Source organism: Tamandua tetradactyla, chromosome 3 (assembly GCF_023851605.1).
Source record: "Tamandua tetradactyla isolate mTamTet1 chromosome 3, mTamTet1.pri, whole genome shotgun sequence".
NCBI classification, from domain to species: domain Eukaryota; kingdom Metazoa; phylum Chordata; class Mammalia; order Pilosa; family Myrmecophagidae; genus Tamandua; species Tamandua tetradactyla.
Window position 1 is genome coordinate 187,823,463 of NC_135329.1, and position 23,549 is coordinate 187,847,011.

Genomic DNA, 23,549 nt, shown 5'->3' on the forward strand with positions numbered 1-23,549 from the left:
AACTTCACTTTCAATGCTCCCAGCCCCCATTTCTTTCACATGCTTCATCTGTTTTCTGAATGATGTGGTGGTCACTGGCGTTTCCCAGAGACTCTTCCAAACACAGCTACTATAACATGACTAAGCTGGCCAAGTAACCACAGTGTTGCATTGCTCTGGCCCAAGTGACTATCCCAGAAAGGGCATATCACCAAAGCATGGCAATTTGAGATTCTTCTCCAACCTGTTTGTCCTGCAGTAAATAAAGAAGCTGTAAGGTTGTGGCTTCATAATAGAAAAGTCAGAGAGAAGAAAGATGAGCCAGAGTTTAGTGAGTACAAGAATATTTGGGTAACATCAAGACTCTGGTTCCAACCACTTCAGTTCCGGAAAACTCTTATTTTCTATAGTTCTTTCATGAATTCTGTGAGCTCTGACATACAGCTTGTTTATAAGGCCCTCTCTGACATTCTTCATCTCCAGTTCCTTGCAATAGTAAAGTTAGTTCCCCCTTGCTCTGTACCATTATGCCTCTATGATAAATAACATCAAACAAAAGTTATTTGTTTTACTTGTCTGCATTTCCAACCAGAGTGATAAACTCCTTGAAGGCATGAATTTATATCAGGTATATTATATCCTGTGTGTTTAGCACACAGTTGAAGATCAAATACCTTCTGAATGAATTATAAGAATGAACTACCCAAAACAGAGAATCAAGAAACTGGATGAGACTAGCAACAAGTAAAGAGATCAAGGGAGTTTTAAGTACTCTATGGTTAACATGGCAGTAATAGTGTGATGCTATTAAAAATTTAATTAGTTACACAAATATAGCATAGGGTTTATTAACAGGCATGTGATATGCACGAATCAAAACATCACGCAGGGAAGATTGGCACCACAGACAGTTCAGCATTTTGGAAATTCTGGGGATTGTGGGGGAAAAAATTGCCAACAAAATAAGGGAGGAACAATAAAAGGAAGAAAATAAGACCTTAAGAACATAGAATAATTAAGGGGGGGTGTAACTAGGAAAAATGAATCTGAGGAATATCATTAAATATAAAACACATAAAGCTAAATTATCTATAGTTGACAGGAGGAGAAACTTGATGTAAGGTTTTTAATAGAAGTAACGTACAATCTTATGATTGCTATGGATATGAAACATGTTATCCAGGAGATTTTGAGATCAATATTTCTCAAACAAGAGGGTCTATGAATTTTCAATAAGAATATTTTTATAGTTATTAAAATAATGGTTTGAAAGTGTTTTCACTTTCAAGATAACATGAACAATAAATAAGAACATACAACAACTTTGAATCAAGTTTTGTCCCATGCATCAGAGACTGAATTTGCAGCCCCCATTCTTCCATGTAGTACTTATGGAGGAGCTCACACGTTTATGAGATAGTACCAAGAGGAAGCTGAATGATGGGGAAGGTTTGCACGACGAAAGGCGTGGCAATTTGGGTGGACAGAAATGGCAGGAGAATTAAGGCATCTTAGGGCTCACAGAAGCATAAGCATGGTGAGCTGCAAACGGCACTGCAATCACATTGTTAGCTGGGATTCAGTTTCTGAAAAATAACCATATCGCTTCAAGGTATGAGTGTTCATTTTAAATGTTATCGGTTTTACGATACAGAGAAGATTAGCGTGGCCCCTGTGCAAGGATGACACACAAATTTGTGAAGTGTTCCATATTTTTTATTTAAAAAAAAAAGAAAAAGAAAAGGTTATCAGTTTTATAATTGTGTTTATAAAATGCATATTTTTGTTTTTGTTTCATAGTTGGAAATAAGCTATATTATATGAGTTTGAAATAGCATTTATGCTACACTACATTAAAACATATATTTTTTAAAACTGGATTTCAAAATGACACCAAATAGAGGGAATAACTCCCCACTTTGGTTTTCCACATTTTTATTCTTTTAAAGATTTCACTACATTCACACTTGCAAAAAAAAATGTTTTTAATCATTTTTTTAAAAAAACAGTATGCAACTGGAAGGATTAATTTAGATGATCACTTGATGTGTCTTGTAATTCTCTGATTCTACAATGATAACAAAGCAGTGTGCCAAAAATATTTGGTTTTCTTTGATTGGGAAGAGGGAAGCAAGGGATTAAAACAGCATTAAGCATTCTGTTTAAAGCTGTAATTCAGTAATATAAAACATGTCCTAATTATATATTGTCATACTTCTATATACCAAATTCCTATTTCCCTTAAGGTTAGAATACATGAAAAATAACTTTTATGTTTTTCCTCATAGAAAAACACTTTAAAATCCTTATTAGAATATATAATTAACTTCAAGCAAACTTTTTTTTCCTATAGCAAACAAAGTTAAAGCAGGGAGAGCATGCAAAGGTAAACTAATATTTTTAAATGGGACTCATATGGAGCTGAAACACATTAAAAGAGAAGAATCTAAAATTTATTGCATTCCCACCAGCATAAGCATTCATTTATTTATCGTCAACAAATGCACGTCATGTTGATAACCTATAACTGGGAATGATAGTCTAAGAGCTGAGAATGCAACTGTGAAAAAAATATATATTCCATGGCAGCAAGGAGATTAGAGTTTACAGGAAGAATCAGAGATACAAATAGAAAGCATCAATGGGCTATGATAATATAAAAGAGGAGTAACACAAAAGGGCCATCTAAAATATCAAGAACAGAATTTAGCCTACAGGATCTTGACCCTCAAAGATATCCTGCGATGTGATTTTCCCAGTCTTACCAACGTGAAAACTATGATTTAGTTGATCATTAGTAATTTGCCTTAAATCACAAATTCGTTCTACCTACTTTTTTTTCTTTTACATGGGCAGGCACCAGGAATCGAACCCGGGTCCTTGGGCATGGTAGGCAAGCACTCGTACCTGCTGAACCACCATGGCCCACCCTGTTCTGCTTACTTTCTAGCTTGCTTGGGTTTTCTGAACCTCATATCTCTAAGCAGTGGCTATTTGTCACATTGCTCAAACACATATCCCCTTTTCCTCCCTCCAGCCAAGATTATCAGAAAAGTAAACTGCACTCATTTAGCAAAAGTTTTCACCTCCAAATCCATCTTCTGATATGTGGCTTCAAACCTTTCCATTTCACCTGCACTGGTCTCAGTTTACAACATCTTCAAATTACCAAACCCTATGGTCAATTTCTTATTTTAATTCTTCTTTACATCTCCGTGTTATTTGATACATCAAATCCCTACCTTTCCATGAACTCTCTCCTCCTCTCTTGGCTTCCAACATACGTTCTTGGTTTTGCCTTCCCTTCTAAGGGTTTTCACCTTTTCTTTCACTTTCTTTCCCCAGAATCTTTTGTCTTAACTGAATGTTAAAAGTCATCTAGGGCAGACCCTGGAGGGCCCATGAACTCTTTCCATTTTCTCATTCCTTATGCCTGAAATAATCCCTAAAACCTGTGAATTCTGTATTCCTAAATCCCCTGCGAATCCTCACTGCCAAAGATGAGTTCAGATTCTCATTCTCTCCCACCTGAACAATTACAACAGCCTCCTAATTATACTTACTCCTTCTTGCTTTGACCCCTACAGTCCAATATCCATATTGTTGAAGTGATTTTCTAAAATGCAAATTTGATGGTCACTTCACTCATGATGGAGAACAGTTTATGGTCTAGTAGAAATAATTTACAGACATTTTACTCCCAAATCACCCTAATGAACTGCATAATCAGGATTTGTATGATTGCAAAGGGCAGAAACAGTCATGACTATGTTTAACCTAAGCAGACAAAAATTTACGGTTTCCAGATAACTCACAGAATCAACAGAAAATCTAGAGAACCAGACTCCAGACAAATGAAAGAAGATGAGAACCTGTCAATTTCCTACCATGGAATTATAATTCCCCTGCTGTCTAATGGTCACTGAACACTCCCTACCTTGTGAACATACTTTCACTACCTCAACTCTGAACTCTTAATTTCATCACAAATACCTTGAACAATTTCTACTGAACTTGTCCATTTTTATCACTCCCCCAAATGCTAAGCTTTGGGCAGAAGTATCTGAATGGTCACACACAGGTCAGGGACACAGAGTGGGAATAAATTCCCACTTTAGCTTTCAGAATGAATATCCAGATAATGCCATCTGTCTTTCTCAAGATACTGCCCCCCCCCACAAAAAACTGTGTTCATTTGCTAGGCAACTGATAAATGTCAATTACACACCCTCACATAGGTCAACTGAAGTAAGTTCTCTAAAACTAAAGAAAGAAAGGCCCTAAGTTAATTGGAATAATTATTGACTGTAATGGACAAAGTGAGATAAAACTGAGATGACCTCTGCCCCTTACCTACCACATGTGGATATGATGCTTATGATTACCAGTAAGCTTTCCCAAAAGTGCATGGTGCTATTGTTGGATCTGCTACTAAAAAAACCAATGTGGTTTGCCTTTCCCTGGGAGTACATTTCCAGTTATTTATTTATTTTTTTTGTCTTCATAGGGGAAGAACTTGAGGTTGAATTAAGGCTCAATACATCACTAAATAAGCAGGCTGCACACCAAAATAGCCCCACTGACCAATCTCAGCTTCCTTATAGTGGCACATAACCCCCTCTCCTAGACTCCTAGCCCTAAAAAAATAAAAAAACGCAAGTTTAATAGAGTACTGGATACTCTCCCTCCAGCATATTAAATCAAAAATTAGCTGGAGAATGTTCATCTTTTTTTGGTACATCAACCTTATCCTACTTAGGAAGGATTTATTAATATCATAAATCAAAATATTTACCTTGCCAAATCATGATGGCCAACAAATATTAACACCAAATTTATTATACGTTTACAAATATCTGAACTTAAAAATCAGTCTAGCTAGGTCTTGTCTTCTTCAGGTTGGAGGAAAAGAACATACTCTTCTACAAAGTAACTGTTCTTCCTAGTTCTTAGATGATTTTTTTAATCTAAAATTCATCTTCCCAAGGTTACCTAATTACAACAGGATTTTAAGAAAATTCCTCTACAATGTACAACTTGCTCTGCCACTAAAAACCAAGTCTCCCCATTGCATAAAGACTCATCCTCTTTTCCACAGTTACAAAGTTCTTCTGGCTGACATTCCAGTCTCTTCCCATCACTTCCTTCATTATTTGTTGACTATGTTTGTAAGACAAACATTATGTTTTAACCGTACTGAACTACTTATGGTCCACTGATGTATTATATTGTTTCAAGTCCCATCTCTTATCACAACCTTTAATGATTTTGTTTAATCAGACCTGTATTTAACTCTTAAATATCTTTCAAAAGCATCCTTGTGCCACGATCTCTTTCCTCTCCCCTAGTTGGGGGACCTAACACACGCATTTTCTTTGTTCTATCTCAATTTCAATTTCTATTATTCAGTATACTATTTTTTGTCATAATAATTCAAATCTATACCTTATTTACAGTTATGCTTCCAACTCCTAGCACAGTGCCTGGCAACATAGTGAACTATATAAAAATCAAACAAATAAATCAAATATAGGTTTAATGGCATCTCAACTGCTTCTCCTTCCTGAAGCGTTTCCATTCCTCTCTCTCAACTGGTTTCACTTTGATATTCTCATGGTCCCTCTTTCCAGTATTTTCTGCCTCCTGCTCCACCCAGAAAATAAAATCTGAAAATTCACATCTCTGTTTTTATTAGTATAAATATTATTTTTTGACCAGGCAAGGTGTATTGACAATTTTGGAAGGTAGTCTTGAAGAAAATTCAAAATGAATTCTATAATAAATGAATATGCTCTATGTAGTCTATATAGCATATAAAAGCATTTTCTATAAGTAGTCATCTGATTTCTACATTTGATAATGTTGTAAAACATAAAGAATACCATAAAACCCTTCGAAATATAGTGAAACTTAAGAGTTGCGATTTCTAAGTAAAACTTTTCCTTCTATAATTAACTTTGGGCCCGAAATAGTCCTTTACTTATTTACTGTAAAGAAACAGTCAAAAAGTACCTTTCGTAGCCTTCAACAATTGATTTAATGCCTCCAAAAAAACTAAAGGACCCTCTAATTTGAAATGAATGGGATTTTGTGTTGTTCTGGGGTAAATCTAGCCCTGTTTTCCCCGATCGTCTTTTCTCACAGCTGCTACTATATTCCCCTTCTTGATTTTAAAAGTAAGACCAGTTATAAAAGGCCATGTTGCAGGGTGTTCTAGCATCCAGTTATTTATGGCTGTATGATTAAATCAAAGGACTGAGGGATCATGAGCCAAAGAAAGGATCAAATGCATAAATATATATATATATATTGGCCCTGAAACATACAAGATTTGCAAATCAATTGATTTCCAAGTATTTTTAGAACCTGTTCTAAAATGGTGTGCTAGAATGGTGAATCTATTATATATAAGGTTTTAAAATATCAATAATAAGGATTCTTTTGGCTTCCTAGATACATTTTATTTTCTTTACATTTAGCTTTATAAAATAAGAATTAGGGACACCATAGGACTTTATAACTCAGGATGCCCACCATTTTGAAGGCAATGCATGTTCTTGTCCTTATAACAACATGTTGCTTAATTTCTGTTATTCTCTTTGGTATAAGCATCATAAACAGAAAATAACCCATTTCCCAGAAGTTTAAAATTTAGTTTCTTCTTTAAAAGGAATGAACTTTGAAAAACATTATGCTTGGAATGAGACTATTTGGTAAATTATTTCAGTAGATATTTTTAAAGTTTTCCAAAAGTATATGGGGAAATAGATCAGTGCCTTTTGTTGAGTCACTGCCTTGATTTTTCTTCACTATTTTTATCCCAACTATTTAGAATTTACTATTCTTTTTTATCACACTCATCTCTCAGTTTCTATAATTTCTTCTAATTTACAAAGATGCAATATTTTCTTTTGTCACACTGAAAATATGAGTATTAAAATTACTGACATTCCAAAAACATAAAATTTAGATTGTATAAATTTCATAAAGTCCCTCGAATACTTTCTCTATCATAAGAACAAACATCCTTTGCTGCATATAAACAGTGCATACAAAGACATTTCAAAAAGATCCCTGTAATGCCATTTACAAAACAGTAACCTACCAATTTTGGCATGCTCTTATAAACAGAGACAAAATAGACGTATATCAGAGATTCAGTAGGAGATTGCAAAGACAATGTAAATTTTTTTTAAAAAAGATAATGTAAATTTTGTGCAGTCAAAAACAGATCTTATAAAAACAAAATACGAAACTGAAAAAAATACTACATTTTATCAAGGTAAAAGAAGAAATTGGGTAAGAGGGCAAAAGTAGTGTACCTAAACTGGTTATCTGCATCTTCATTGAAATGCGTATTCCTCACATTAGGGTATAAACCAGAACACAGTGTTTGAGGACAATAAAACTATAATTTTATTGGAATTTCTGAAAAGTTGTAAACCTAATTTAAAATCCATAGAGTTGAAGTAGGTATCTGAACTTTTAATTCCATACATTCTAATATCATTGCCTTGCCAGAAACAAACTAGCTCCTTAATTTTAATATTATGACTGACTTTATAAGTAATAGAAAATAGTATGACACATATATTAACATAATTGAAAATAGTATGACCCATCTCTGTGCAAAAATGCTACCAAAATAAACAAAGTATCCTAATCTTAGTAACATACCTTCAGATAAACATATGATTAGATCTACTATATTTCATCTATAAAACTCAGGAATAGGATATAGGTGGCAGGTTTGGAGATAGAAAACTGATGCTTTAAGCTTACTTCTTTACCTATTACTTTTAGGACTTTGAATAAGTAATTTAATTTCTCAGGTTTGAGTCAACTCTTTACTAAGACAAAATAACTTTTTTTTTTGCATGGGCAGGCTCTGGGAATCAAACCCGGATCTCCAGCTCGGTAGACAAGAATGCTTGCCACTGAGCCACCGTGGCACCACCCAAAATATATTTTTGAGGGAAAAGGAGCTAGTGTATATAAAAGCGCTCCAGAAATCATACAACAAAGTATTTCTAAGAAAACAAGCTGTAATCTAAAGTAGTGCTAGCTAGGTCTTTTTTCCCCAGAAAAAAAGAATAGTAGTTTATTAGAACAGATACTACAGAAAAAGGTCGTTCCTATTAAAACTACTGAAATTTTTGGCATTAAGTATTTTCTTTCAATTTTAATTTCTGATGTTATCTGATTTTAACAAATGTATAATGTTAAATATATTCTGATTATTTGACTCATGTTTCTTGAAATTCAGGCCTGACTATACTGGTAAAAATAAAGGAGCATAGCAATCACCTAAATAAGTCAACAAAATATTACATGTATAACTATGTACATATAATTATTCAAATTATTAGCTGTATAATGCAAATTATGTATAATATGAATCATTATATATAATACAAATCATTATATATAATTATACATATAAAATGACTAATTCTTCATCAGTAGTTGCTTTTGTAAAAGTCTATGATAAACACACACAAACTAACACACACAAACTAACACACCCCATTTTCCTTTGCCTTTCACTACTAATAAAGGTATCTTATGATACATACTCAAGTTGTGTTTATTATTAACATTTAATACAAATACGTAACAGTTAAAACAGTATTATATTATTTGGAGATAAGTTCTTACAATCAAGTATGTCTTTTTACAAAAATACAAACATATCCAGGACTTCCAAACATATATCAGTTATTATGACATGTAAATTATAATACATGGTAAATTTATTAATATATAAATTGTTATTTATGATAAAAATTAGTCTCAATATCAGAATATGCTTAGGAATTATTTTTCAGCTACATAGCTCAAATTTCACATAGTGCTGTGAATGTAACGTAACATTTTTAAACTTATGTTCTTTGAAACAAATAACACATCAGAACACACTAAAATCTAATCAATACCATTCATTAAATTTAAGCTATTTTTGTGGTATTATACCTTAGTTTCTTTATATAATATTGTTATTATAAAAATGGGCTTTAAGTGGTAATATTAGAAACTCTGTTAGTCAATTGTCTTCTTCAGTCAAAAAAAAAACCCTACTTAATTTCTGATCTCTTCATGTAAAGCAGAAATGAATGATACATTTATTTAGAGAAAAGGAGTTGGTATTATAAGTAGAATATAATACACCATTAGGAAAGCACAAGGAAATGTATTTAAAACCTTAATCGTAAAGAATAATGGGATTGAAATTACTTTACACATATTATGAAATTATTATTCATAGCTGATTGACTTTGAAAAGGGCAATCTTCTCCAGGTTGAACCAGATTATTACAATAAATATAAGACTCAAAAACAACAAATATATATGTGTGTGTGTATATATATCTATATATATACACACCACCAGATTGACAAACCCAAGCAAACCAATCATCTCATGTACTGACTTCATATTTTGAACATGCCCTGCTCTTCAGCTAAGCTCTATTCTGAGTATCATATATCTGTTCTTCACCTATTAAATGCTTATATCCAAAAACAGGTCATTGAAATGAAACGAACAGCTCTACAGATTCCTTCCATTACTGGATATGTTTCAAGACAAAAATTTCCTCAGACTAATATTAAAATAATTGAATACATTTTGTTTTTTACCACACACAAAAAAAGTGACCTCAGTTAAAAAAATTCCTGGAGATTAGTAACCAGCTGAGGTTAATGGCTTGAGACTATACTTTAGGCAATTAACTCCACCTGGCCATTCATTAATCCCCAGGAGATGCCCAGGTCTACAACTGTTACTGCTTAATTATAACCCAAATGGAACCTTGAGAGATGAGAGCAGCAATGTCATTGGCCAATGTACAAGAATTAAGTTCTCCATGAATGCTTGTACATATCAACTAAAATTGCATCAGCTTTAAAAAAAATCCATATGCCTACCTTTATTTTCCATTTTCAGTTAATAATAGCAATAAAGATTTCAATGCTGGGCATTTTTCTGGAAATTAATGGCCAGCAGATTTTAATGGACCTTAGCTGTACCTTGAGCCATCTACTCCTCCCTGTTAGTCATTAATCCGAAGGAAATGCCCAGCTATTGCTTAATTAACTTTACAGTACATTTAGTGCAGATCTGACACAATAGAAAATTTTTTATTTATAAGCTTCCAAGAAACAAGACCTTCAACTCCAAAAATGCTACCAAAAATTCACTTTCAGACTTCTAAAACATACTCAGAAAATTAAGAATAGAAAGGATCTTGGACAATTATGACTTTCAGACTGCAGTTCAGACATGACCTCAACCACCTTCAATGAAGGAGATTCGAGCCCATGGTAAAAGATTATCTTACTTCCCTCACTAACTTACTCTAATGCTTATTTAGCATTAGCACATTTGTCAAGTCTATTTTTTCTCATTAAAGCCTTGGTGAAAGAATAATGAATACTACTATGTATATGTAAGAACTGTTAAGAAAATCCCCTTCTCACCCATGTGGCCTTTCTCTGTGATGCATGACTCAAGAGTTTACAAGCAGGTTCCATGAGTGGGAATCACTTACTTGAGTCAGAATAGTTTTTAATCTTGATATGTTTTTGCACCCATTCTTCCTTTAGGGAAAAAAAAAAGAAATTGCCTTAAATTGTAAACCTACTATTTAATTAGGCTATTAAGGGGGCATTTTTCAACCCTATCAGCAGCTAATTAAAGGAACACAGTATTTGTCTCTAACCATCCGGTCTACTAGATGCTGCTCACAAATGCATTTGTGTTCATTCTGCATACAGTTAAACTTTTTCAGTTAATAAATACATAGCTAAGTTAGAAATCTACCCGATGAAGTATGTGCTGTGCCTCACCTGAGAGCATTTGTGAGAACACTATTGATGTCTAAAATTGGCTCTGGCACATAATTACAGCCTTCAGGGAAGATCAGCTCCAGAATATATTGTCTTTCCTACAAAATAAAGATCCCTTAAACTACATAGATGAGTGTTCATACATGTACATAATTGGACAGTTAGAATTCTACTTGTCCCTATTAGAGAAATGATTTGCCACATTAAAGGTGTAATATGTGTAACTATTTATTGTGATTATTAATTTACACAGATTTCTACACTTTCTTATTTAGCTAATCCTCCTCTTAAAAATAACAATCATAGATTTATGATTTTACAATTATATACAATGTTATTTCCCCACATTTTGCATCGCTTGACACAACATCAAGTTTTCAAATTCTCAAAGACTGTCAGTGATTAAATAGTAGTTATTGAATAGTAAGCAAGTAGTCATTATTAAACTTTCAATGATTTTCTTAGAAAAACATTTATATGTTAATTAAAATTACATATGAAATAAATTAATATAGTTAAAATTAATATTTCTATGAATATAGGTGTCTTGAGAGCATGAAATTCTGATGTTCATCATGGGAATATGGGCAATAGTAAGTTCTATGCACAAAACTGATGGAGTTTTTATTTCAGTTTTACGTTTTTAGGATGGGTAAAGAATGTCAAACCAATAAGCAGAAATAAAGAATGTCTGAAAGTGGGAAAGACAGCCTATACCTGGTTACTGTTTTACCTGGCTATAAATAACATCATGTAGATTACATTCTATGCTCATGTATACACACACACAATTTAAGAATCATTCTTGGATTCTACTCTTACTTGACAAATATCATCTTTGTTAATTGGTCAAAACATAAGAAGACCTTGATAGAACAGACACCTGCCAGTCAGAACTTTTGATAAGCTATAGTTCACAATAATTATTTTTCTTAAGTTTTTCCAACACAAATACTATAAGCAGGCCACTATTAGATAAAATTTTGTCCTCATATAACCTTGATGATACATCCTTTAAAAATGCTAGGGCGGGCCGCGGTGGCTCAGCGGGCAAGAGTGCTTGCCTGCCATGCCGGAGGACCTCGGTTCGATTCCCGGCCCCAGCCCATGTAAAAAACAAACAAACAAAATATAATAAAACAAGAAAATGTTTAAAGATGTTTCCCTTTCTTCCTCCTTTCCTTCCTTCTATCCTTCCTTCCTTCTCTGTCTTTAAAAAAAAAAAAAATGCTAATAAATGAAAATTTAATATACATGTTTTATTTTCTTAATATTCAATTTGCCTATCTCCATAACTTTAAAAAATGTCAATCTGTGCTGACACTATAAAATTATTTAAATAAAAATAATATGATCTAAATAACCCACTAATACTCTTCTACTAATCTTGTTTAAGGTGTATCTCAGATACTGCCATTCTTTATTTCAGGTCACAGTAAATGCTTCATTTTGCTTTTTTAAAAATAACTATATTTAGAGATATCTGTTTTAATATTACCTTTTGGCTTAAATATTGTTTTTGTGTTCTTTCTTTATCAAAAGGAAACTCAATAATCCATACTCAGAATTCCTAGACTTGAACACAAATATCTGTCCATTCATTAACTTAGACATGAACTGCCGAAGACATGACATGTATGAATATTCTAGTGTACCAACATAAACATGTAAGTGTTACTGATAGATTCAAATGCAGAACATTTTGATCAAATACTTCTAACAATGAAATAAGCATCTGGATGAATGTCTAGAAAAATCAATTAATTACCTAAGGTTCAATCTTCTTTGTTGTGTGCAAGCCCTAAGTCCCAGAGGCTCCATTTCTTAGAGAAAATGTTACCTAACCATTCAAAATTTGTCTGAAGTATCAATCAGAGGGAAAAAAAATGACTACAAGATCTTTGAGGAAAAGAAAACAAAATCTCAGTATTTACATATTTGTACAAAAGCATAAGGACATCATTTAGCCGATTTAAAATTGAAGATGGGTGACTAAATTCAGTCAATAAACATGTGCTCTTTTTTCTGCACAGGGCTTAAAAATCTAATTAATTGGGAACATCTAAAAGTCAAGTGTATTCACACAAAATTTCTTATTTTCAAACTATATTTTTGAAAAATAAATAAATCTGCAACAGTTAAATGGGACTGTGTATAGTCACCCACTTTAGATAGAATATATATTTTCCAGTCACTACCATTCCCTATTGCCTCCCTAATATAATATACCCAGTTATTTACATTATCATCCAGCCTCCTTTAGAGAAACAAATGACTTAATAACCATGTGTATGTGTATGTGCGCGTGTGTGTGTGAATTCACTGGGATTTCTGATGAATGAAATCCCCACCACCCTCACTCTCCCTGAATATCCCATTTTTGAACCTCCTATCTTTTAAATGAAGGTAGCTAATGATCAAAAGATCTATAGTTTTACTAACTGAAGACAGGGAATCAGTTTTTTTTCTTCTTTATGTTTGGAGATTTACTTACATTTCCCAACTTGACTAATTTGTTACTACATTTAAACTATTTAAATCCTAAAATCTATTAGAACACATTATAACCACATAGAACATAGAAAAGGGAATTCTTTTCAATTTGTAAATTACTCTCCAAAAAATTTGGATATATTTCTCTTACAGAAACATTTCAAGTATTTTCAGTCCACTTCTATTATTTTCACTAAAAACATACATTTTCCATTATAAGGCCAAGAATTTCATCATGATTAATGCCTTTAGCCCAAGCAATTATGATTAATTATATTCTTTCATTCCTGGATGAGATCATATTTTTATGGCAATGTGTTAATATTTAGATTTTTCTGGACATCTATAATGATATTTGAGAACTCTATAAGAAATACTTTTCATAACATTTTCAAGTCCCATCCATCCCACCCATAAACGTGGCATTTTTCTTTAGCATGAGGGACCTTAATTAAAAGTGATCATAAGGAAGAAAAACACATGGTATAATGGGTCCTTAACCTGGCAGAGCTTCAGAATCACCTGAGCCCTTATAAAAATACACTCCTAGGCCCTCTCTATGGAGATCCTGATCAAGTGGATGAGTAAATCAATAAATTAGGATATCTGGGAACAGAGCCCTGGCAGCAGGATTTTATTTAAAACACTTCATATGATTCCAATTATCAGTAGGGCTGAGAACCACTGGCCTATACCAAATCTATACCATTAAAAAATTCCTCGCTCAATTACCTAGGACTATTTTAAAATAAAAGTTGAAACTTTGCTAAACGTGATAGGAGATTCGTAAAAAGTGTTTCCCATCCTTGAAAAATCTACAATCTAATTGGGGAGGTGGGGTACTAACATACTTGAAACAGTGTTCAATTTGAAAGTATTTAAATCAGTCCTTTTCATGTTAAAAATTTTAGGAGTTCAAAGACACAAGTAAAAGAAAACAATGAAGGATTCAGTCGGGTGGTACATGAAGGCCTGACATGAAGGCAGAGTAGTTTATATATTTTATACTTTATATAATGGTCACTGAAATATTTTTTAATTTAGGGGAATAATGTGCTTGCTGATCTGAAGGGCTATCTGGAGAAACAGGAACACTGGGTCAGGAAGGGCCATTACAGTAACTGGAGCCTGTGAGAATATGGATAGAAATGAACATCCAAATTGAAAAGAAGAAACTGGTATAGATAATTTTCAATGAAAGACTGACTGAATGAAGGAGTATGATAGGATAGAATCAACTGTAACTATAATCACTCATGGGTGAAGGAATGTCAAAATGGTGGTTTCTTTGCAGGGACAAACCATAGAAGTTCAGGAAAGTACCTAGTTTGAGAGAGAAAACAGGATTGGTTTAGAATCCTTAAACTTAATGTTATGTGAGACATTTAATTTAAAATATTCAGAGGAATACTGGAGATGTAGAAAAGGAGCTTGAGTAAAAATAATGAAGATACGGCCAAGAAAAAATAATAATTCAAGCCATGTAACTATTGCGCTCATCCAGAAAACAGAGAAAACAGATTGCAAGTATTGAAGAAAATGAGTATGTTCATTTAAAGATTTGACAAAGGGGTAAAAGTGGTCAGAAAATTAAATGTATCAGTGTAACAAATGTTCATGTTTATTATGCATTTTGTATTTGCCAGGCATCATTCTAAAGACATTTACATGGATTACATATTTACACCTCACAACAATCCCCTGAAGTAGGTGATATTGTTCCCATTTGACAAATAAGGAAATTGAAGCCCTGAGAAATTACGGACCTGCCCACGACCTCACAGCTAATAAGTGGTAGAGGCAGGACTAAACCCTAATGTGCTGACCCAAGAGCCCACACACTTAACCACTGCATTATATATCAAAGTCAGCAGAAGGAAAGCAAAGAGATCTTCCCCGTAAGAACGAGAAACTTGATGTTCAAAGAGGTTAAGGGTCACAATTCACACAGCTACTCTGAGTAATCGTTGATTAGGTCTTTGACCTGAAAATCACGGACGTGTTCACTAAATCTTTTGTCTCAAGTCTTGGCCATATTTCAGATGTAAAAGGTCACCAGATATGTATCTTTTCATAATGAGATAATACTCATACCAAAACATGTTAAATATAAAACATGTTGAATATTGATTGCTAATCCATAATCCTTTTCCTCCCCAATATAGTTTTGCTTACAGAAACAATAATGTCTATCTCACAAACCACCAGTTTAGCATTTTAAAATTTACTTTTTACTGATCAAATGAGTAAAAGAAGACGGACTGCCGGGAGTAAATTATCTACCATTTCACTGAAACAGTTTCTTTGCATGGCCTTTATTTATTTTTATGGGTTTGCATAATAAAGATTCTCACACACAGTTGAATTCTTCCTCTAGGCTGGTTACCTAGCTGTCCTAATCATCTAGTAATTAAAACAAAAACCACTCCAGATAATTGGCAGTCTTCTCTAATTGAAAACTGGGTAGATAATCATTTGGCCCAGGGAAATGCCCCAGTCACATACTGTAATATGAACTGCCATCTGTCTATTAAATTACCCATTGTAAAGTATTAACATCTAAATGACTACTATAGGGCTATTGCAAAAGTGGTCCCAGCATTTAATTAATTATTATTTTTTTTCATTTTGTCGATTCACCCATTTCTTTCTAGGGAACAGTAAGGAAATATACTCTAGAGTTGATGTGGGGAAAGGGGCAATAACTTTTGTCATGCAACAGAGACATTTAGAATGTTTATAAATCTATTCTTGCCATACAACGCATATGTATAAGAAATAAGATAGACATTGAAGCAAGAAACTAGAAAAAATTACATAAGAATATTTAATCCAGAGATTAGTGCTCCCAAATTGTTTATGTGGTACATTACATTTACTCCCATTAGTAGTAAAAATAAGAGACAAAAGAGAATTTTAAAATGACCTCACAATCTTAGAAACTGCCCAATGATTCAGAATGTCCTTGGAATACACTCAGCATTTATTAAAGAAATACCCTAATTCTGTCATCCCTAAAAGGATAATTCTATCTGAATGAACAAAGGGGGGAAATTAAGAAATATCAACAGACCCTGAAACAAATATCAAAAGACATTATCAAGGAGCAACCTGCTTTTGTGCTCCATATAGGCACACTGGCACGCCTTATCTATCTCCGCAGACATACTTGTTATGTATGTTGCATACAGTAGCAGCAGCTTCAGTTAGAAAGGATAAAGCTACACAGCCACACACCTGATGACACAAAGCCAACAAAAGTAGCAGGCATATGTTGTCCTTTTTCCTATCAAAGCCAATCCTAGCACTAAAAACTAGTCAGCCAAAAGTCCTCTACGTTGGTTTTTGTCCTGACATGTTGTGGGTGGGTAATCTGTCTACCTGCTAGCACCAAGTAGTCATGTGAAATATATTACTGAATTTGAATGTGGACCAATGATACTCAAAGCAAGGCCAAACCCACCCATGGAAATACTCATCAATTGATTAGGTAGAAATTACTTAACACACTTGGATAAATCAAACATTGACTCAATAGCTATCCAACAAATCCAGGGAAAAACAGAATTGCAATAAAAGTGAGGAAACAGCCCCCCACCCCCAACCACATACTGCTTTGAGAAATCACAGAAGATAAGATGTTTACAGGAGTTTGAACTTAGAATAGCAGTGTTCTAACAAAGGTAAGCATTTAATCTGGAAACCATGGCTATCTGGAAATACTTCCTTCAGTCTAATGATGGAAAAATCATTCCCTTTAACCCTTATCATTCACTGTTCACTACGGTCAGCAGAGTGAGCTCAGTCTTATTTTATCCTTCACAGAACTTGTAAAACTTTAGAGTACTTTTGAGCCTCAGTAATGATGAGATGTTATTTATTATGTAAATGAAAAAAGAAGCTCCTTAAGAAACCATTTTATGAATTAAGATGAATGAGAAACCTTTTAAATGTTAAAACTATTAATGATCTAGAATTATATGTGGCCAAGGATGTGGTATCTCTGAAAGTTAAACAGAAGTCTACATATTTTTCAACTATTAAAAGAACATAAATTGTATTCTTTAAAACAGTTTTAATATGGCTTTTCTCTTCTAGATTCTTTTATGTACAAAGACAAGTAGCATGTAAATCATGCTATTTCTATTAATTAATGAACAGCTGTACTTCTTCTAAAAGTAGGTTCTCATGGATTATTTATGTTGTTGGTCCCATGACATTAAAGTATGCAGAAAATTTTTGCTTTATGAATGTATAACTGTAATTACATTAGATTTAAAATGACTTGAATAACCGAAATACAGAAATATTAAAATTACAGGAGAGTTGCATACATATATTACCACAGAGAAGAAATTAGAAAATTGATAGGGAGCTTCTCTGTTTCATACATACACACAGACACACACACATATGTAATTTTGTTTACTGTTTCAACTATTCTAAAAGCTTGTAAATTTAACAATAAAGCAAAGTTATTCAGTTGAAAACCTTAAAATGATCATCTGTTTCCTAGGGAGACAGGTGAACTACATATTAATTTTGCATATTATTTACACCAAAATTTAGGTCTACTGAATAAATACTTCTTCCTTTTGCTTTAGAGTGGTGGTAAAATGTACCATTTCCTGGAGAAATATGGTCTATCATACATAAAATAATTGTTCTTTAAAACAAATTGCTTTATGTTGAACTGAAATCAAATAAAGTCATATTTATTATGGGTTATCATAGAATAAAATATTACTTCAAATAATAAAAGCAAACACTTTCCAAATTTAAAATTTGTTGTGGATTGTACTTTGTACCATTTAATCTTTATAATACTTTGAGGTACCTATTATTCTTTTACTCTATAGCTAGTAAACCATAACAAATAGAAGATTGATAATTTGCCCAGGATTGCATGATTTTTACCTTAAGTCTAGATTTTTACCTTAAATCTGACTGACCTTAAATCAGAGTCTCTCTCCACTGTAATAGAGACTCTCCCCAATTAAGTTTCCTAAGGCAAAGACTGCTGTGTGTTTACTAAACACACTCCTAAGCACACACAGCTTGAACATATTTCCCTTGGAGGTGGATGTGGCAATGAAATCTTGGCCAAAAGAATATGGCCAAAAAATGATGTATGTTATTTCCAGGCTTAGCTGATAGGAACCTCCAACACGCAATCTATTTTCTTCCACCCCCTACACCCAATTTGGCTGCAGACAACTACCAAACTACATTGACAACCACATATTGAAAATGGCTGAGCCTCGGGCAGTAGTTCAACCAGAAACATATGTACTGAACTTCTATGTATTGGGAAATAAACTATTATTGGGTTAAGTCACTATGATATGTGGTGTTCTGTTTTCTTACATCAGCCAACATTACCCTAATACAAGAGATGTTGTCTTACAAATGGAACTATGAGTCAAAGTTTTAAATTAAAATCTCTCAAAAGTTAAAATGTATTTCCCTGGCAGTCTAAATCTTGTCATCCACAGCACCCATTCATAATATGACCTCACCCTTACTCTAGAACACTGTTAAGTAAAACAGGAAAGACAGAAAGTCCAAATGAACTGTATTCGTATCATTCAAAAGCAAACAGAATTCAAATGCAGTTTTAAAGTGATGTCTAGATACTTTTTCTTGGCAAATTATAGTGCCAGGGATAATGAGTGAATCATTTATTTGATGCATATAATACTTCAAAGAAATCAGTTCAAGTCCCCAAAGGAAAAATGCAACAGCATACTCAGAAGTATTTCATTATCTGAAGTTGATATAACAATGCTGACAAGTACAAAAAATAACTACTTTGCTCTATTATGCTGTATCCCTGTTTTAGAAAACACGAAGCGTTATGTGACCTTTGGAGGAACAGCCCAGAATAGCTTGCTTTACAGTCTTTCCATGGGTATTTTTGAATTTTTGAAGGTTTGCCTTTTGCCAGTTGTGGCCAAAGTTACGTCTGCAGGAATCTCAGGCATGAAGACATAAGAATGCTGATGAATTAAAGAAGTGTATGGGTAATAGAAAAATGGGGTGGAAAAGTTGAATGTTGGTGGAAAACAAAAACAACACTAGTTAAGTGTGTATTCATATGTAGACTCTCTGGAAATTTCCATCTATTAAACATCCAGTTACATAGTTGGCCAACATACATGTTTACTGGCCGGGGAGACACTCTTCTAATCCAACCATTTTTTCCGTGCTGCTTTTCTAAGTGCTGACTACTTTCACGCTCCTCTCTGACTGACTGGAAATTATTGCTATAACTGCTGATAATGGAGGGTCCTCAGAGATTGTAAATGGGTACAAATAAATGATAGCTATTTTGTGCACTCTTTGTTTTCTTTTTAAAACTGCATTGGGCGGGCCGCGGTGGCTCAGCGGGCAAAGTGCTTGCCTGCTATGCCGGAGGACCTCGGTTCGATTCCCGGCCCCAGCCCATGTAACAAAAAACGGAAAAACAAAATACAAGAAAATGTTTAAAGATGTTTCCCTTTCTTCCTTCCTTCCTTCCTTCTCTCTGTCTTTCCTTTAAAAAAAAAAAAAAAAAAAAAAAAAAAACTGCATTAACCACTTCTAAAACATACAGCTACATTTTTATTAGGCAATTTTTCTTCTAGGATTAATTCCTTAACTTGAAGGGTTTAAAAAACAGAGAAAATTTCAGCTAACTTCTAGGTTAGTATTGCTTATAATCTGCATCAGAAGTACCTGAAGATAGATGTTTTAATTTCTAGAGTAACCTTTAAAATGTAATAAGAAATAGTCTACTGAAAAAGCCCATAGAGGATATAAAAAGAAATAATACAAAAAAAAATTATATTGACCCTAAAGAAGGCAGAAAAGGAAGAGCCAAATAAGACAGATGGGATAAAAAGAAATAAATATGATGGAAGGACTAAACCTAACAATAGCAATATATATTAAATATAAATGGAGTAAATTCCCAATTAAATGTCTGTATTTATGAAACCCTTTGCTTATAAGCCATATTGGATTAAGACCCACCCTCATCCATTCTTGCCACACCTTAACTAATAACACCTTAAAGGTCTATTTACAAATAGGTTCACACCTGCAGGACCAGAGGTTGGGATTTTTAACATGCCTTTTGCAAGGGACATGACTCAGTCCCACAAAAATGTATATTAAAATTTATAGCTACATTACAGATTTTTATAATCATTTTTGGATCAACATAAAAGCAGTGGTGACCTATTGTTATAAATGTGATAAAAATATTTGTTAAAAGAGAGTTCTATTTAGCAAATTTACAACTATTTGTTTCTTATGCTGGAAGATAAATGTTATCTTCAACAAATAAATGTTATACATCAAATGAAGATGAAATGAAGATGAGTTTGTATATTTAAGAACTCCTTATAACAGTAAAATACTCTATAATTTGAAGGTGCTGTTAGGAGAAACAATCTTTCAAGAGTCTCCTGTGTCCTATACATATTGCTGGCTGTGCCAAGAATGCAAAGTTCTGAACATTCTTCACCTGTGCATTTCTCAGGGTTGTGTTTGCAGTGCGCAACCTTGATGGCTGACGTAATGTCTCCTTCAGGGACCATGGTAGATAGAATATGTTCAAACTGGGATACAACAATTCATAGTCTTGTTCCAAATTCTGGTGGGTGCGATTCCATTGTAAATATGATCACTTTAAGATGTTACGTCAGTTAGGGTATGGTTCCACTGAATCTGACTGGGCTTTAATCTGAGTTACTGTAGTCCTTAATATGCAGTGAAAGTCAAATGGAGAAAAAAGTCAGGAGAGGCCATTATGTGCATTGACATGGAACAGAAAAGCCAGCGACTAAGGATCACCAGCAGCCATGCCCAGAAAGCCATAGCTCTTGGGAAGAAAGCATCACCTCCCTGGTGCCACAATTTTGGACTTCACTTAGTCTCAAAACCATGAGGCAATACATTTATATTGCTTAAGCTAACGCACTGGGTGGTATTTCCTTTAGTAGCCAAGAAACTATAATGATTTTTGGTATGGAGGGTGGGATGCTGCTATTATAAATACCCTGAAAATGTGAAAACAGCTTAGGGACCACACAAGAGGCAGATGCTGAAAGAAGTGTGCGACACTGACAGAAAAAGGCTAGACCACCTTGAAGAAACTACTGGTAGAAATACGGACACTACAGGCACTTTTGATTAAGCCTCTGAAGGAAATGATGAATGTGTTGTTGAAAATTGGAAGAAAGGCAATCCTTGGTATAAAGTGGCAAGGAACTTGGCAAAAGTATATTCTAATGTAGAACTGAAAGTGAACTTGCAAGCAATGTACTTGGATATTTATCTGAGGAGATTTCCAAAATAAGTGAGGAAGGTGCAGCCTGGCTTCTCCTTGCAGCTTTGAGTAAAACACAAGAGGAAAGGAATAAACTTAGAACTGAACACTTGAGCACAAAGAAATAAGAAATTGATAGTTTGAAAAATTCTGAGCCTGTCTAGATAAAGTGATCCAAGACTAAAGGCAGAAGTGGCTCTATCAGGGACCTCCCTGAACTTTTGGGAAGTGACTTCCCAGAGGCCAGGGTTGCATGTGAATGTTTAAATGAACAATCTTTTGACAAAGAGGATATGGTTGAACATGGATCCAGTTAGCTATTTTAGTCAGGTTTGGACTGCAGATATCTAGGCAGAATCTGTAGAAAGTCCTTTTGTCTGATGGCTTGGACCTCTGAGAATTGCACACAAAGCCAACAACATGTTTGTGAAATTTGTTTGAGCAGAACCGTTGCCAGCCTGGTCTAAAAGGGAGAGAGAAGGAACAAACTGAAGGAAGAATGACTTCAAAAGCAGAATCACTGAAGCTAAGGTCTGAACCAAAAAGACCTCAGACCAAGAGACTGGGCCTACCAATTGATGTAGATAAGGCAGGTTCACCCCTATATGTGGAGGGGGAAGGAAATCTGCCCCACTGCGTGGAGGGGGGCAGGTCTTCTACCCCGGTGTTCAGAGAGAGTGCTGCCACTCAATGCTCAGAGATTGTGAACCCTATGCCACAGCATTTGCAGAGAGCCTGGCCAACTCATTGCTCAGAGAGAAGTGTGCCTGTGTCTCAGGCATTTGTGGAGACCCTAACCATTATCCTGATGCTCAGAGGAGTTGGGGCATTCACCTGGTGTCTGGGGAGAAAATGGTCACTGTGCAAGTGCTTGGAAGGGGTGGGGCCACTGCTCCATCAGGTCTGGAGGACAAAATATTGATCCATAGATGGCACCAATGGGCTTTGAGTTCTGGACTTGAGAACCATGACTCCTGATTTCCTTATATGTCTCCCTTCTGCAACGGGAATGTTCATCCTGTGCCTACCTCTCCTTTGTATTTTGGAAGCAGATAACTTGTTTCCTAGTTTTTACAGGCCCATCATACAGAGGAATTTTGCTCTAGGAGATACCACACCCATAAATTATTTTGATGAGACTTGGTTCCATACCATTATTACTGCAATGACTTCAGGCTTTTGGTGATGTTGTGATAGAATGAATATATTCTGTGTGAGGGAAGGACATGTCTTCTAGGGGTCCAGAGGACAGACTGTGGAGATGGAACTGTATACCTCAGTTTGGACATGTTCTTGGTCTTGGTCCCAATCGTAATTAAGATCTCTTTAAGGGGTTACTTAAGTTAAGGTGTAGCCCCACTGAATCAGGTTGGACTTAAATTCAGATTACTAGGATCCTTTATAGACTGAGGGAAAGTCAGAAAGAGAAGGCAGGAGAGGCAGCTATGTACGTTGCCATGTGAAGCAACGCCAAGGACTAAAGATCACCAGCAGCCAGCCCCAGAATGCCACAGTCCTTGGGAAGAAAGCATCGTCTTGCTGGTTCCATGATTTTAGACTTCACCTAGCCTCACAACCTTGAGCCAATAAATCCCCATTGTTTAAGCAAATTCTGGTATGGTATCTGTTTTAGTAGCTGGGAAACCAAAACAGGGACAAAGTAAAGCCTTGTTTTACTGCTTTATACAAAAGCAGTAAATCCCACAAAGGCAGTGTTCCTCTCCTGTAAAACAACCTAATACAAATGCCAGTGTCACATGAACCCTTTACATTGTCCTGTGGGACTGGAAGGCAAGAGGAAGTGATGGAAACATGGCCATGCTCATGTTGTATGTTATACATGAGCAATTAAAGGTTTTGTTTCTGAAGCAAGAGAGTCATTTCTACTGCCACCAACAATTAAAGAGTTGTAAGC

The 23,549-nt window shown here is 34.5% G+C and overlaps 1 protein-coding gene and 1 non-coding gene across 7 annotated transcripts in view; one reads left to right on the forward strand and one right to left on the reverse strand.

Annotated features, from left to right (window-relative positions):
• Positions 1-23,549, reverse strand: part of ERBB4 (erb-b2 receptor tyrosine kinase 4) — a 1,077,155-nt gene that overhangs the window by 1,021,533 nt on the left and 32,073 nt on the right. The window lies entirely within an intron of this gene.
• Positions 1,594-1,696, forward strand: LOC143678496 (U6 spliceosomal RNA). The gene has a single exon (XR_013173300.1). It is a non-coding gene; the product is annotated as a U6 spliceosomal RNA (small nuclear RNA).